At 35.1% G+C, this 17,915-nt stretch overlaps 1 protein-coding gene across 4 annotated transcripts in view; it reads left to right on the plus strand.

The window, feature by feature from the left end:
- Positions 1 to 470: 470 nt before the first annotated feature.
- LOC134751512 (forkhead box protein P1) overlaps positions 471 to 17,915 on the plus strand; it is a 90,646-nt gene continuing 73,201 nt past the window's right edge. For 2 of the 4 annotated variants that reach the window (XM_063686941.1, XM_063686942.1), the window contains exon 1: positions 473 to 1,363. The gene's annotated coding sequence lies outside the window, so the exon portion shown is untranslated. Of the gene's footprint in view, positions 1,364 to 17,915 lie in introns of all 4 variants that reach the window. The other 2 variants (XM_063686940.1, XM_063686943.1) reach the window with 2 other exon arrangements.

Raw genomic sequence — 17,915 nt, forward strand, 5'->3', positions numbered from 1 at the left:
TTTTTGGAATTATTACAATCATCCTGTGACTTAAATTTCTCGTTGAGAATTTCCTGGCAGTTTACAGTACGGTTGTATGGTGCTCTCCGAACAAGAGGTGACAGTTATAGATTTTGCAGGGTCAGCAACTCACTTGTGACACCTTTGGAGCCAATAAACTAAGCAATGGTATCTACCATGGCTTACCTTGGTTTGGTATCATTACTAAGGCCTTGCACTTGTTTACTACCTTTTTATTAAAAAATATACATTTGTACTTGTAGTATTGAATAAACAAATATATTAGTATCAATGCGTGTTGATATTTTATAATTTAGCACACAATTTCTTCTGAAGCAGTATAATAAACTGTGCCTCCCTATTTTTGTCCTACTTTCAACTTTCTTCAACACTATTTTTTTATTATAATATGTACATAAATTAAGTGTCATATGTTCTTATTTTTGAATTTGAAGTCGCAAAATATCTACACACATTTCCCGACATCAACTTCTAAAACAGTGTTCGCACAAGAGTTACTGCTACATACACTACATGTCTGTCCTTCTGAGCACTAGTGCGAAAAGATGTTGACATGTCATTTGCAAGTTTTTCATAATGGCAACTACATGGGTGTCAAACCTGCCGCGGTGCCCCTTGTTTACACACTCACACACACGCACCGCCGCACACACCGCCGCTCCCGTCGAGCCGCTTATTTAGGTATATTGTTGTTTATTTTATTCGGCGCTATGCTCCGACACGGCGAGCCTTTCGACTCAGTTTTAACGCGCACGTTTTATGAAACGACAACTATGCGTCGATGTGCGCTCGCCACGAATAATTATTAATATCGGCACGACCGAAATAACGACGCGGTAAACAAATTCGCGATTTTTATTGGTTAACACTTTGTTGAATAGAACGTGAGGTTTTATTTATGTATGTTTTTTTATAACCTATTCGCATTGTCGCTGGCCGGTGCCGGTTGTCTCCGCGAATTTTAATAGCCGCTAATCGTAGCATATTTTTGCGCGCAACGTGTGTTAAATAAATGTGCTCGGACTTTTGTTTTTACTTTTTTGATTTGTTACAATACGGAAGTGATAAAAATTATAAATTAGTTGTCATAAATTCGTGAAATGAAAAAGTCATTTTTATGAGAACCGGTTCTATTTTTGAACAATAGCTCGAGCGGCGCGAGTTTTCAAACTTTTTAAATTTTGAATGTCAGTTTTGGCGGGAAGGCAAGAAGTAGGTTGTACCGAAAGTTTGGAAAAGTGTTGAGCACACATCGGATGCTCGCTAGTGTTTTTTCAACGCGTTTTCGAGGCTAAGCGCTAGTTGTTTGAACAAGTGTGTTTTCTAATGGATTTATTTTGAGGTGAGTTTAAACTTGTGTTGGTGTTTGTATTGTTTGTTCTCCGTGTTTTGTGTGAGTGCTCAGTGCCGGTGGCGGGAAACCGAATACCTAGCCGGCTTAGTGTGCGTGTTGTACAAACAACATATTTGTGTGCGTGTGCGACTTATTCATATTGTCACTTTGTTTAAGAGGGGAGGCGAGGGAGTCACTTGTCATGTATTTAGGCGAAGACAAAAGTTTGACGAGTTGACTTTTTAATTTGAATTAGGGCTATGACATGACTGTCAAAGGCTTTCGGCGCGGAGGCTCCATCCATTTGCCCACGCGCGATAGCCCGATATCTATAAATTATTGATTTTTGTCATCACAACACGCGACTACCAAATTAGCTATGCAAAGTAAATATTCTCTGGCATTATTTTTTTTAAGCGAACTATGAATTCTCAGAACAAGTTTTATCTTTAATTTAGAGGCAATATTGGTATATTAGTTATATAACTTGTTTACTTAGCTAATTAATTAATTTGATATGAATGATATGATAGTCCATCATCGTCATCAGTACAGTAGGTCTTTCTTTTTTTAAATTTGTTAAAGCGCATTTGACCTATTTCATTTAATTTCATTTCATTTATTGATTGTAAAGTCATGTATACATCTTGATGTAACATCTTAATTATTAAATGTATGTACATACATTTTATAATTAAGATGTTACATCAATTCGGAAAGTCAGTCCATGGCGTCCTGTGAGGACATACAACAATATATTAAACCGTAATCTAGTCTAAACATTATAAAATAAATTAATAATCATGTGAACTAACAAATCTACAAAGTCTCCTAAATTAGTAATGCATTAAAATATGTTACAATTATTATAATAAATTTTATGTAACTTAAATTACAAATTGTACACATTTGAAATTAAACGAATAAATAGTCAGTACATAATAATTAAAAACAAAGTAAGAATTATAAATTATCATCAAGAAAGTCACTAACTGAATAATAGCATTTATCTAGTAATAATTTTTTCCCCTCACTAGCTCGGAAAGTTGTCTTTTATCCTTTAAAACAAGCGGGGAAATACGCATTTTATCCACTAGTGGGGAAAGTAATTTGACCTTGGATGGAGCGTGTTTAAGTAGCTTGACAGATAACAAAACGTAAAACGCTCATAATAATGATTCGTTTAATATTAATTATCATTAAACAAATGGTTTGAGAATCTAATAAAAAATATCAAATTTAGCTTTATTTAATGATTTTATGTCATAAACCTTAAAGTTCCATAAGAGACGTTTGTTTTTTAATAATGATGTTAAATATAATTCTGGACGCACAAGTTGAGTAAATGCAATTTCAAAACGCATCATTGACATTTCATACGTCAGAAATGTCAACATTGTCAACAATTTTTTTACTTAAAATCTTCTCACGTAAAAATACAAAATTTCCAGAGTTTTTTGTTATAATATCGTAAAAAAATGAGTGATTTCAGTGATGAAGATGATCTAACGCCTGTGGATGTTGCACTTTCCTCGCTATAGTGAGGTGAAAAGTTTTGTGTTACACACGGGTGCAAATGTATTTTACTTCTCGTGTGTTGAAACACTTGCTACGCTCAGGATTCTATAGTTGAACCACGAGAAACTATAGAATCCTTTCGCTTGCTCGTGTTTCAATTCCACACTCGCGGGTAAAATACAACTTTGCACCCTTGTATAACAAATAACTATTCTAATTTAGTTTTGAAGATCGCATTTTGAGGTAGAGATAGAGATCGAGATTATTATTTGCATACCAGTATGTTTACATAATGGACCCTGGAAGGTTCTTGCTTAATCAAGTCTTATCATATCTTATAATTTCGGGGGCCCTTACGCATACACTTCGACCCATATGGATCTTTTGTGCAGTTACCCCCTAGGAAAGATCCGTCCGCTACTCAAGAGCTTTCCCCACCATCTCCATATGCCGGATGATGGACCTTATGGGTAGCGTTTTGAATTCCTTTGGTTCCAGATAGCCTGTTCCAAAGTCCTTCATTCTTTGTCTGGCGAGGGCGTGACATTCACACATAAGGTGTTCTATTGTCTCTTTCTCTTCGCCACACATACGACAATCGGTGTTGTCAGCGTGCCCAATCTTGGCCAGGATTCCCTTGACCCCGTAATGGCCAGTAAACACCCCCGTTATTATTTGGAGTTGCCTTTTGCTAAGTTTCCAAAGCTTTTTGCTCCAACCAGAGTACCCCTTGTATCTTTATACAAGGGGCTGACTCTGAGCTTTGAGTGCTTTAGACCCGTCAGACTGTCCCATTCTTCCTGGTGTTTGGTCTTAGTAAGGTTTTTGATAGCCGTTGTGATGGTTCCCTGTGAGAGCCCCACGAATGGTTCCGGACCTATAAGGTTGTTTGCAGATCCGGCTTTGGCAAGTTCATCTGTTAATCAAGTCTGGAATTTAATTAGTTATTAGGATACATTTGTAATGTAAAAAAAGCCATGTAATGTAAGGTGCGATGGTGTCCACTAGTATTGCGTACGCTTGTTGTCCACCATCGCTATTCTTCTATCGCTATTCTAAAGGGGCCCACTGACTATCAGTCCGCCGGACGATGTCGGCCTGTCAGTTGTTCGGAACTGTCAAATTTTTGTTCTAATTGACAGGCCGATATCGTCCGGCGGACTGATAGTCAGTGGGCCCCTTTATTTTGTAGTCGTTCTTTCCTTAAGGGGCCCACTGACTATCAGTTCGCCGGACGATATCGGCCTGTCAGTTAGAACAAAAATTTGACAGTTCCGAACAACTGACAGGCCGATATCGTCCGGCGGACTGATAGTCTGTGGGCCCCTTTACTGACAACAGTCACAACATATAATTTAATTATGTACCTACTTCACTTTTGCTTGAAAACGGCACAAACACTACGAGATTTAAAGAACTTAATTCATGTCGACCGTTATTACCTCTAATTCAACAATGACAAATTACACAATAATTCTTCCGGGTATTAAAAAGTGTGTTCCTTTTACGTGTCTTCATTTACTTAAGTAGATATGAAATAATATGTATATGTATGTACTATATGTAACTTAAAATTCATCAAACAATTAATACGAACTACCACGGACTATTTCACACAGACTCAACAAGTCTACATTGGTAAAATACTACGCCGCTAACCGCATTAGGGTAGACCCAGGTGAATCGGATCACTGCGATGCCTGTCAGAAGAAATATTTTAAATACCAACAGATTTTCAGACTGATCCAATTCACCCTTTGATCGGATTCGCCTCGGTCTACCCTACTAAGTTGCACGGATATACTATTTAATTTTCCAATAGCTTATGTTTTCTTATTTGAATTTTTGTTGACATATATAATTTACATGTCCATGCTAAATTGTGCATAATAAACTTTCATATTCATACTTTATATTCGGCCGAATATTCGGTTGGGCTAAAACTGCCTAAAACGAGATTGAAAGGGGAAACAATAGAGAAAGCAAAGGACAAAACAACAGTCTAGTGTTTGTTTTGTAAACTTGTTTGTGTCTACTTTTGTCAGACTTTGACGAACTGCAGGCATATCAAGAGATCCACCAGTCCTTATCTAAAGGTTGAACATGCCATAATTGGGGCACTTTAAATTTCAAATGAAAAGAAATTAAAGGTCATTGGACATAATCAAAATTAAACTATCATGGTGTGAGCTGTTATGTACTTCTTAATAAATAGGTTTAAGTCGGTTTTACAAATATTTCTTTGACTTATATTGACCGGGATATAGACCGTGATTACCTTTTGTATTATTTGTGAGCTCCCGATATTTCGACGCAGTTACATGCATCATGTTCACGGGTGACTGAAGATAGCGGGTGGGTATCAAAGTTGTGTAGACAGCGCTCTGTCTACCCTCATTCTTGCGCGTCGGCTGCGTTCACTTTCAACGTTACCAACGGTCGCATTCACACTTGTTGGTCCGGTCGCGTTCACACTAGTTGGTCTGCATTCGGTCGGGAGCTCACAAATAATACAAAAGGTAATCACGGTCTATATCCCGGTCAATATAAGTCTAGTGAAACTAACCGTGAATCATTCAAAGCTCTATATTTCTTTGTGTCCCTCCTGCGAGTTAAAATAAATAACGGCTACGCTGGCTACAATCACAAGTAGCTCCAATGAATAATGAGGACTTTTAGCATTATTTTTATCAAAGATAGATATAACTCCGTAATAGATGGATACAGTCTAAGGAAAAAACGTGCCTCGAAAATCAAGAAAATTTGATTCTCGCTCAGAGGGCGCCACTAGTTTTGGCCTAGTCTCGTATAGAGGGCGTTGACGGTTTTGTTTGTTATTTATAATTTTAACGCATATCAATGGAAGAACATGGGTCAAAATCATATAAAAATAATTATTGCAAATAAAACAATCATTTATCCATATTTAAATACATTTTAACGTACTTTTATAAATCTTCATTTTTAGTTTTAAAGTATGTCCATAGATGGCAGTGAATTTACAGCGGTTACAAAACTTACTATGACAGTACCGCTCTATCTAATTATATCCTCATTGTTTTTATTCTGAAATATTCTGGAGTATATTAGCAATTCATGCAAGTAAAAGTTTTTATTCTGTGTATTGCTTGGAGTTTGATTTTGTATAGGATCCGTTGGCAAACTAAACGCACTCAAGTAACACATGTAAAAAATTATCAAACGTTTTGTTACTACATTTTGCATACAATTTTTATTTGGCGCCACTGTTCAGAGCATTGCATGCTTTTATCTCTTATCTAACTCGATTTCACTTTTCGTGTAAAAAATTGCGATATTTGTATCTTTTTAGGGTTCCGTACCCAAAGGGTAAAAATAAAAACGGGACCCTATTACTAAGACTCCGCTGTCCGTCTGTCTGTCACCAGGCTGTATCTCATGAACCGTGATAGCTAGGCAGTTGAAATTTTCACAGATGATGTGTTTCTGTTGCCGCTATAACAACAAATACAAAAAATTACGGAACCCTCGGTGCGCGAGTCCGACTCGCACTTGGCCGGTTTTTTTGCTACATAACATTATAAGAAAGGATTCGGTTTTCATATAAGAAGCTGTCTGTATGTTCCATGTTTCCGTTTTTTGTCATTTACATCTTGTCTTTTTCTGATCTCTGGTTTTCTTTCCATTCATTACCACCTTCACATTTTAAAAACTCATCGATTGTTGATACATTAAGATTTTAACACGTTTCTTTAGCCTTATCTAAATTTGCAAGGCAATTCATGCAAAGTGATTTCGCTATGTCATTGATTAAAGCTTGTTATCACTAAAACGAATTATATAATAACCTACTATTATGGTATCACTGATTCCTCATGTTATAGCGATTAGAATTTAAGCATACAAAAAAAAGTATACAATCCATGAAAAAAAAAACATAAGCAAAAATGTGTGCCCCATTTTTAGCGTGTTCACCCTTTAATTAATGACGACGCGCGATAGTGCCGGATTTTTATGCTGTGGGCTATAACGAAAATCGAAGTTCGCAAATTGCGGGCATTTTTCCCTGTCACTCAAATTACATCTTCATTGGAGTAAAAGAGAAAGATCCCCGCAATTTGCGAATTTCGGTATTCGCGGTAGCCCCTGTGATGAGGACGCGTATGGCTTCCTTCTGGGAAGAGACTTAGTTATTCAGAACTAGTTAGTTCTAGTAATATGTTTTATTGTCTAAATTATTATGTATGTAACATTTCTATGGGTGTCACTTGCCTGTCCATAAATGAATTTATTTATTTTATACAGTTAGAATAAGACGGATAATCATCTCGCGCGCGTCCATATCACGGCGCACTCGTGCTAGGCCTACTGCGGAGCTTGATAAAATGAATAAAATATAAACTACGGAGAAAATATCTTCTTCTTCTTTGTCCTACCCTTATCCCAGTTTATCTGGGGTCGGGTCTTCCCGTACATTTGCGCCAAAGAATTCTATTTCGGGTTGTCTGTGGGTTAATGTTCTGCTTCTGGACCTCTCTTTGCACGTTAGACCACCATGTAGAAGGTGGCCTGCCTTGTCCCTTCGGCTGATCTGGGAGATTAAGGACCCGTTTTATGGGATGAGTTTCTTCACGCCTCATTACGTGCCCGTACCAACGTAATCGTCCTTCTTTCACCTTGGCATCTATAGGAGCTACTTTGAACGACCCTCGCACATACTCATTGCGGACTTTGTCTAAACGAGTTACTCCGCCTGCCCATCTCAGCATCTTCATCTCGTTGACGTGCAATTGCTGTTCGTGAGTCTTTTTGATGAAAAAATATATTAAATAAATAAAAAATAAGTAGGTATCTAGTTTACCAGTAGGTATGGGCTAAATTCAACAAACGTTTTAGCAAAGGTAGATATAACTCCGTAATAGATGGATACAGTCTAAGGAAAAAACGTGCCTCGAAAATCCAAGCAAAATTTGATTCTCGAATCTCGATCAGATGGCGCCACTAGTTTTGGCCTACTCTCGTATAGAGGGCGTTGACGGTTTCGTTTGTTATTTATAATTTTAATGCATATCAGTGAAAGAACATGGATCAAAACAAAATCATATAAAAATAATTACGGCAAATAAAAAAATCATTTATCCATATTTAAATACATTTTAACGTATTTTTATAAATCTTCATTTTTAGTTTTAAAGTATGTCGATAGATGGCAGTGAATTTACAGTGGTTACAAAATTTACTATGACAGTACCGCTCTATCTTATTATATCCTCTTTGGTTTTAGTAAACATTTGCAAAGTTACGTGTGAGTGTGACAAGATCCCAAACTACTTATTACAAATTTTGTTCGTTATTTAAAAAGAAAAATTAAATTAAACTGTTTATTACATAAGAGGTACAAACATAAAAAAAATATGTTTTTCGTATTACTTGTCATAATCTATTCATTTAAAGTTTAAACTATTCACAAAAAAACCGTTATTATATTTTTCGCTAGCGATATTTAGGAGAAAACCCGTATCTAAAACTTAGCAAATAATTAATTTTAACAAGCTAATTAGCATTATCCAAAATGTAGGCAAGCAGCAAGTGTTTTTTTAAAATGTAAAATTAAATATGATATAAAGTAGGTATTACTTACGTGCGTCCATTGAAGCATGTTATAAGGAGATTTAAAAGTCTTCTAACAATATTTGTGCAATTCTCAATCAAAAGGGTACTTATTGTCGGTTGTCAATAAGGCGCTATTTCCATATGGCATTAATTTGAAACAACCTTATCGACGAGCGACAATGTGGTACGTTTTGGTTGAAAACGTCACTGTAGGAAATGACTAGATATATCCGAAGATTGCAGGTTCGTGTCCTGTCACGGTCGCCAGATGTAGGAAATGACTAGAGATATAGCCCGAATGAAAACACGCCCTAAACGTTTTGCCATTTATTTCAGAGCGACATTGATTGTAAAAATCATAAAAAATACAAATTTAAATATTTGACACATATCAAAAAGGAGTTCGCAACACGTCACATTTCGTCGTTTTAAAAGAATGTCAGAGCTAAACGAGGGTGCGGACTTCCGGAATGTTAGAGTCAGCAACGCGCATGTTCATGCTGGAGTTGCAGGCACCCATAGGCTATGGAGACTGCTTCCCATCAGGCGGGCCGCTTGCTTGCAACCGACGATATTTAAAAAAATGTCACCGTTGAAAAAATAAATTGCGGGAAAATTTAGGGCTGTTATTGGCCCCCTTCATTTGCAGCAAGGACAATGCAATGCAACACATCGACATAGAGAATTACACAGATTACACTATACTTTATAAATAAGCATTTATTTTCACGTCACAATAAATAAAACAGTAAATAACATCCATGCATATATCGTGATCGGCAACGCAGGCTTCGTCAAGTGGACACAAAAGCAAAAAAGGAAGCATTGAAAATGTGATTGTCAAATAATAATAATATCATTTATTACAAGCAGGACACAAAATTAAGTATCCAATAAAGTAAATCCTACTTTAGAAATTGTAAAATAAAAAGTCAGTGTAACATAGTTACTCAAATTTTGCCAATTATTTTATGACAACGTTTTTTGTAGTAAGTAATTGTTGTCATTTTATAAACTTAACATTGTAATTATTTGACTGAATTTGTAAATATCTTTCTTGACATTTTATCTGTTTGCATGTTTTTTTTTTTGTAATTTTCCTGTCATTTATATATCTTTTGTTCTAGGGTGTAAGTGAATTGGTGTAGTACTGTAAGCTTGCACTGTATTAAATAAAATAAACAAATAAAAATAAACAATTATGTTATTAGGTAATTAAAATAATATCTACCTACCTACTCGTTTCTGTTTTTGGTAAATAATCTTATCATTTCGCTGATGTAATAAAAATAAAAAGTGAATTCAAGTAAACAAGTTATGCAGTTGAATACGCTATTAAAGCGGGGTATTCATTTCCGATTAATCTATTATATCTTTTACACAATTAATATAAGCATCTAATAATATTTTCACCTACAGTTTTACATAACGAGTACAAATATGACCCTCGACGCGACTGGGAAAGGCAAATAAAGGGGATGGAGTTATAAAAACAAGGGTATCAGGACCCCAATGTTGAGCTTTTTTCTTATACCACTTAACTAGAAGCTTTGAATATGGACTTGAATTTAAGCTCTTATCTGTAAAGCAGTGAAGAAAATAAATATTATATATTTTCAAGATTTATCAGTCAAATTAGAAAGTACTTATAGGTTTTTAAAGGCTTCTTTATGGCTGTAAAATGGTCTTAATAATTCTTGGAAAAGAGAAACAAGTTATTCTTAGTGACATAAGATGATTACATAAATATTCATTATATGTATAAGTATCTTAATTAAAATATGTAAGACAAATTGGGCTGCGCAAACTTTAATGTAGAAACTATTAATCAAAACTTTGATATATCGTACAGCTCAATTTTAAATGTGAAATATGTACGTGTTTATTATGCCTTATTTTTTAGAATCATTGTCTAAAAAAACACTTTTTTCGTATTTCGATTACTGTGAAAGATCTTAGATACACGAAATCTACATATTTGGGTTCGCCTTTGACTTCTCTAATAGTTTGTCTAAGGTTTTAATTTTAAACTAATTAACACAAAAGTTATGGCCAGAAAACCAGTTTTTTGGCCTAAAATTGTTCAACTTTGATGCCAAATATCTCAAAAACAATAAACTTTGAAATAAATATGGGATACTATATGTGGTATTTTCTATAAAAAGGGACCTCATTGTCGATGGCGCTTACGTCATTATTAACGATGCTCCGATATAAACACAATGCCGCGCGGCGCTGTGCGGCGTAAGCGCCATCGACAATAAGGTCACTTTTCATAGAAAATGCCCCATATCGCTTAAAGCCGTTGCTGTTAATATGATAAGATACAAAAAACATTAGAAAACTAAGGGATACAGATCGAAGACCATTGGGGCATGGGATCCCCTTAAACTCGACGGTCGAGGAAAAGGCGGAAACAAACGGAAGTGTGTCTGATTGTTACCTCACGCCTTAACCGCTAAACCGATTTAGTTGAAATTTGGTATAATGATAGTTCGAGTCCCGGGAAAAAAAAATAGGATAATTTTTATCTCAGAAATCATTCTTTAAGGGTGTGGAAAGGGAAGTGGAAGTTTGTATGTGGAATTGTAGAATCAATAACAGCTGAAATTTGAATGAAATTTAGTATGGAGATAGTTTGAGGCCCGAGGAAGGACAGGATAGTTTTTATCAATAATTATCATCATAATTCATTTAGTGCATCCATAGTTGGTACATTAGGTGTTACTTACTTAGTGGTAGAGGTAGAAAGTTTCACATGGACTCTGATAGGATAGGGCACAGCAATAGTCTTAAATCTAAATTATTCTATATATGATTATAGAATACTAATGTCATTATATAAATGAGGTCTTATAACAATGGTTAGTTTATTATATAGCACTAGATCCAATTTAAAAAACAAAATAAAAATAAAATTCATTTATTTCAAGCTGCAAGACTCATAATCAGTTTTTACACGTCATAAAAAAATTTAACATAAAAATTAAAATTGAGAAAATTGGTACCTATTAATAAAACAATAAAAATTCAATGCATACACTAAGTCCCTATCCTATCCCAGTCTTAATTACATGCCTGTCACAGCAGTGCATGATGTAAGGACAGTCCAGTCTGTCCGCGATCATCGCTAGGACTATGTTGGGGCTGGCTCGCACCCGCCGGACCAAGGACGCGGAGCGCAGTCGCATAGTGGTATCAAAACACGGTATGAAATTATATGTCAACAAATTCATACATATCTCTCTCTTCTTAACTATCTAGATGGTAGTGGTTGGTGGTGGTCCCACAAATTCATTCATATCTAAGAAATAATAAGGTAACATTTTATCTTCAATAAAATTGTAGATATATAATATTAATTTTAATACTCATGTCATTCCACGCAGACGAATCGCGGCCAGCAGCTACTAAGTATTCAATAATTTAGTGCCACAACTATGTACATATATAATATGTAAGCAAACAACGCCATAAATTGCGTGGACCAAGAACGAACGCTATTTAAACATACATCTTTTTAGGCAACTTAGCAACAAACAATACTATATCAACTATGTTTTTTTCCACGTATGTGTGGCTATGTTTATGTTTGCGTCAGTGTGTGCGTGTAGGCGTGACGGCGATAGCGTTATCGGTCCGAGCCTTGCAAAAATACACAACAAACATGCATAGTATATGTTGAAATTGTACATAATACTACAGGTGTGGTTTTTAAATAAGGCATTGTTTCTCGATAGTGATTCAATATCCGGTTCGTTTAACTAATCTGTGTTTAAATGAAATACGATTCCTTACCGCGTTCCAGGTCTGGGTACCTACGGATCTCGATATTATATATTCTGTTTTTTTTGTGGGTCGCGATTGTAACTAAAACTACTATAGCTATTTAATGAAAAACTAAAAAAAAAACAGAACACAAATTTTGCCATTCTTTTTAAAAAAACTACGATAACATACGCGTCTATTCTTTGTTTTAGGTAAAATAATATATGTATATTATCCGCATACCTAATGTGTCTTAACATAGTATTTATTAGGTGTAGTGTAGTGACTATAGTGACGTAAACAAAACGAGCAAATAACTTATAGTATGACTCAAGTGATTTTCTCACTAACAGCCCGTTTCTTATGTCTTTATTTTGCAAAGAACAGATAATCAATCATAATCTTTGGGTGAACATTGAACAATACATTTTCTTTCATATTATTTGCTAATAAACAATGTTATCTGTGTCACTAGTCTATATGTATATGTTATCTATGACACATTTACCGCTTTCAGAACTCCTAGTGTAGGTAAATTTTATTCGATAGCGTGACGAGTTCGCGTTATATCTATTTTTGTATGGGATTTTGAACAGCGCGCCAAGCGGGACGTTTTGGAAACTTGTCGTCGTCGTAAATTTGTCGTCTATTTAGATTCCTGACCACAAATTTCACACATAGTCAATATGGGAACGTACAGATTAAAAATATTATTTATAGCACACCTCAATATAAAGTTACAGTACAGGACACTGATATACCTTTACAATTTATACACATTCTTATTCACGAAAACTGGACTTTATCGCGTATAATTAAGATTTAAATAAATTTAGCTCCGACGTTTCGAGAACGGCATTGTCCCCGTGGTCTTTTCCAAGACTCAGGACTAGATTCGTACATAATTTAGGAACTAGTTTCTACCCGTGACTTCACCTGTGTAAAATTAGTTCATCATATCCCACTTATATAGATCATCCCCCTTCTAGCAAGTACCATACCAAATCCCTTTCTTCGTTCAGTGGTTTAATGAAAATGAAATGAAAATATTTATTTCAGACACCAGGTGTCCATATTTTTGTCTACAAGACTATATTAGTACGTTACAAAAAAAACTATAAAACTATAAAAATAAACGTTAATGTTAGACTCACATAATGCTCATTGGATCGAACATGCATTGACATCCAGTGAGTTGTAAGAGGGTTAATTTTATAATATAAAGTAGGAATTATATATTTAGTAATTATATTTACATAATGAAGCATCTGAAAACCTGGCTATTACTCTTGAGTGCGAAATTGCGCCTTCCTAGTGATAAAACAAAACAACCTAAATAACGATGCGGCCTCGAAATCTAAATAGCAGCTATCAGCTATGCTTCCGACCTCCTTTAGCTTCCTAACATTTGGCAGCACGCGTATCTGATTACCTAAATATAACAAAATTTTATATACGATAAAAAAAAATGTTTTATTGTTTATTTGGGCACAAACGGTATATGTTTCTTATAACTAGTGTTTTATACATAATTCAACAACCAGGACAGTTGCCACCACTTAATAGCTCATTAAAGAAAAACAAAATACGGGATAACTAAACTTAAAGATTAACAACGAGGGTCGAATTAGGACAGGGGCCAAATTAATGAAGATATAACTATTTTTATACATTAAACTTGCAATTAAGTGTACAGTTACAGTGTATTTAATTCGTTTGTTTATTTAAAACCAAAAGTACTTGACGTTTAAATACTGATCTTAGTTGGCTAGTCATATAAGCATTGTTACGAATCTAATTATGACTTACTGCGTATAAACTATACATGCACACAGGTAGTAGGTATAGGTTCTCTTATCGTACAGAGGGAGAGGGAATATCGAAATCTGTCTACCATCTTGCATATTCGAGCGATAGTGAGGCAGATGGCGAAATTTCGCTGTAGACTCCCAGTCATCTGCTAAAATGTTGTTAATTCTCTGCATTTGACTGCACAACAATGGGTTATAGTTTCCTAGGTAATCAAATTCAGAATTCCTAAAACACTTTTCGCAGGTTGCCTTCGCAGAATTTTTTTTTTAAAAGAACTTTAAACAGAAACAAAAAGGGATCTTAATGTCTCAAAGTATTGCAATACCAGCCTACACTTTGGTGATAGCAATTAATTAGTCATGTGACGTCCCATGCCTAAAGGTTCCTTTATGCTCCAGGAACCCCTTATATTAATCTATGTTTAACTAGGTATTTTTCTTTTATGTAATTTTTATGGCTAATTTAATCATAATTTGTTTATAATTATTATGACAAACAAAATCGATATAACATAAACATTAAGGAAACAATTGCGTAAATAACGAGACGAGATCAATATTTTGGCACGAATGACGAAAATGTATAAATAAATTAGGTCAAACGATTATGCGAAAAAGTCAGATACCCGATTATAGTTTTAATTAGTGTTTAAATTGTGGTCTGTACAAAATTGTTTTAAGTTTTTAAATGAAAATTTTTATTGTGTAAAAGATGTCGTTATAGTCAAATTCGCATTTCGACAGCTGATGCAGATAGCGCTGTACTACCTATGTGAAAATACGTTAAGTACGAAACTGACATTTTTTTCAGCGATTTTGATAGCACAGACTGTTTAAGTGTTATTTTAAACTTCAAACCTCTATGAAATTACGACGTTTAAAAATAATATTTGCACAGTGTACTATCAAAATCGCTGCCGAATTAGCTTGGTCTTAGGTCTTACTCTATACATCTGAGTGGAGCGTATCTTATGTTATGTTATATATTATGTATATAATTATAATATAAATATCCTGTATTTAAAATATTATTTAACTACAACTTATTATATCTTTACATTATTTTCGCGTGCCCATTATCCAAACTTAATTTTCTGTTGAAATATGCACCTTATTTACATCAACGGAAAGTTCAAATTATAAAAACCAGATTTTTATCCCGCATTTTTGTATATTTATCACATAAACTCACCGCGCTTCCTTGAAATTGAAACTTTATTTATTTAGCAGTATAAGGTCGAAATTTCTAAAGCAAAGCAGCTCATGTTACGACTTTGCTAGAGGAACTATTTTGTTATTATTGTTATTGTTTTACTATATTTAGCGAGTTTTATCTACGCTGACGTGTGACAACATTGATTTTTCTTGAACATTTAATTTCGGTCACGTACTTCGCTATCTGACATAACGCATGTATTAATGGGGTAGGTACTAACAGCACATACCTACCTGACATACCTCTCGCCAACTCTCGCGTCGAATGATGGTCCAAGCCCTCGTCAATAGAACTTGCAAATTTAATAATGTATTAATATGACAGATTTTGTTAGCGTTTGACACATAACCTAACATTTTTACGAAGATTATTTTCCCTGAAATATTAATAAATTAACATTTAATTGAGCTAAAAATTTATATAAATAAAATATTTAAGTATATAGATTATTATAGACTGTTGATAAGGTTGTCCTTTTAAAATGATATGTTTACATTATTTGCAAGTTCTATTGACGATGATTTTATGACAGTTCATTTTTAGGGTTCCGTACCCAAAGGGTAAAAACGGAACCCTATTACTAAGACTCCGCTGTCCGTCTGTCCGTCTGTCTGTCCGTCTGTCCGTCTGTTCGTCTGTCTGTCTGTCACCAGGCTGTATCTCATGAACCGTGATAGCTAGACAGTTGAAATTTTCACAGATGATGTATTTCAGTTGCCGCTATAACAACAAAACAAATACTAAAAAGTACGGAACCCTCGGTGCGCGAGTCCGACTCGCACATGGCCGGTTTTTAATAGTTATTTGTTATGCCAGGCTGCAAAGTGGTTATTTGGCGTGAGTGTTGAAATTGAAAGCTGAGCGAGCGAAGGAATCTAGGATTGAACAATGAGCGAAGCGAATGGTTCAAAGATAGATTCCTGAACGTAGCTAGAGGCTTTCAAGACACGAGACGCCAAATAATTTTGCAGCCGTGCGGAACACACAACTTTTCACCTCACTACAGCGAGGAAAATGCGAAAAAAATAAGAATAATCATATTTATAATTTTGCCCTCTATTTAACATATCAAATTTAAGACATAACACACTCAAATCCAAACAAAATAAACAAGAGAAAAGCACACATATTCATCGTGTTCGAAATTCAAATGACTTTTGCACGCTAGCGGATAAAATAGACTTTTGCACGCAGATTTCGCGCTATAAACTGAGGTTTTCCGAGCGAGTGTGGTGAAAAGTTCATTTGCAAACTAAGATATGGAATCCAAAATACATCCTAATTGTTTATCTTAAACAACAACAACTAATAAACTGTCCTTACTATCAGCACAGATTAATAAATAGTTACTACGTCTATCAGGGGCGTAGCTAGAGGATATGGCGCCCGGAGCAGTCACCAAATTTGCGCCCTCTGACGACAGACAAAAGTTTCCCTGCTGCTGCCTTTTGCCCATTTTGGCGCCTCCCCTTGGATGGCGCCCGGGGCACTTGCCCCCCCCCCCCCTGACCCCCCCTAGCTACGCCACTGCTTACTATCAAAGATAGATATAACTCCGTAATAGATGGATACAGTCTAAGGAAAAAACGTGCCTCGAAAATCAAGAAAATTTGATTCTCGTTCAGAGGGCGCTACTAGTTTTGGCCTACAGTCGTATAGATGGCGTTGACGGTTTCGTTTGTTATTTAACAATTTTAACGCATATCAGTGAAAGAACATGGGTCAAAATCATAAAAATAATTAATGCAAATAAAAAAATCATTTATCTATATTTAATTATACATTCTATCGTATTTTTATAAATCTTCATTTTTAGTTTCAAAGTGTGTCGACAGATGGCAGTGAATTTACTGGGGTTACAAAATTTACTATGACAGTACCGCTCTAGTATAAGTTAGTCTATGCCTTTTTCATTATTAACTTAAAGAATCCTAAATGCATCGTAATTGATTATCTCTATGGAAGGAGGAGTTCGCTCGTAAGGATCGAAGTAAAAAAATTCTGAAGTGTCCTCGATTGTACAGTCGCCATCAGATATATCGGAGCGGCCGAGGTGCTCACAAATATCTGAACTCGCCTCTATTGTCAAGGCGCTAGAGTGCGTGTTCAGATATTTTTGAGCACCTCGGCCGCTCCGATATATCTGATGGCGACTGTACCTACTCGGCGACGACCTAGCGGTGTAAAACAGTTTTATCTAGTAAAAGCAACATAAATTAAGCCATTTTCGCACGACGTTGTTTGTCGGTGTTGTTGCAATCCGCAAACAAATAGTGTAAAATGTGCACTAGTGATGTGACGGGCTATCGATAGAGTGATACATTTGAAATATAGTTGGTCAAACCAAATTGATAGATAGATAGATAATATATTTATTACTAATTGGAAATTACATGTTATTTTCACTTAAAAATATCACAAATTCACAAAAAGATTGTCAGTAAATAAGAACAAAAAAGAACTATACTCATCCTTATCTTTTGGGTGCTAGTACTAGTGTAAGACAAAGATATTATGATTCTCTCTGTCTATGTTTAAAATGAGGCAGTCCTTTAATAAACTATATTATTGTTAAGATATTTTTGTTCAATAGAAATTGGAAATATTGTTTAACTTAAAGTTCTTCAGCAGTTTTCCGTAATTGAGTAAGTACCTA

This window comes from Cydia strobilella, chromosome 22 (assembly GCF_947568885.1).
Source record: "Cydia strobilella chromosome 22, ilCydStro3.1, whole genome shotgun sequence".
In the NCBI taxonomy this organism is placed as follows: Eukaryota; Metazoa; Arthropoda; class Insecta; order Lepidoptera; family Tortricidae; genus Cydia; species Cydia strobilella.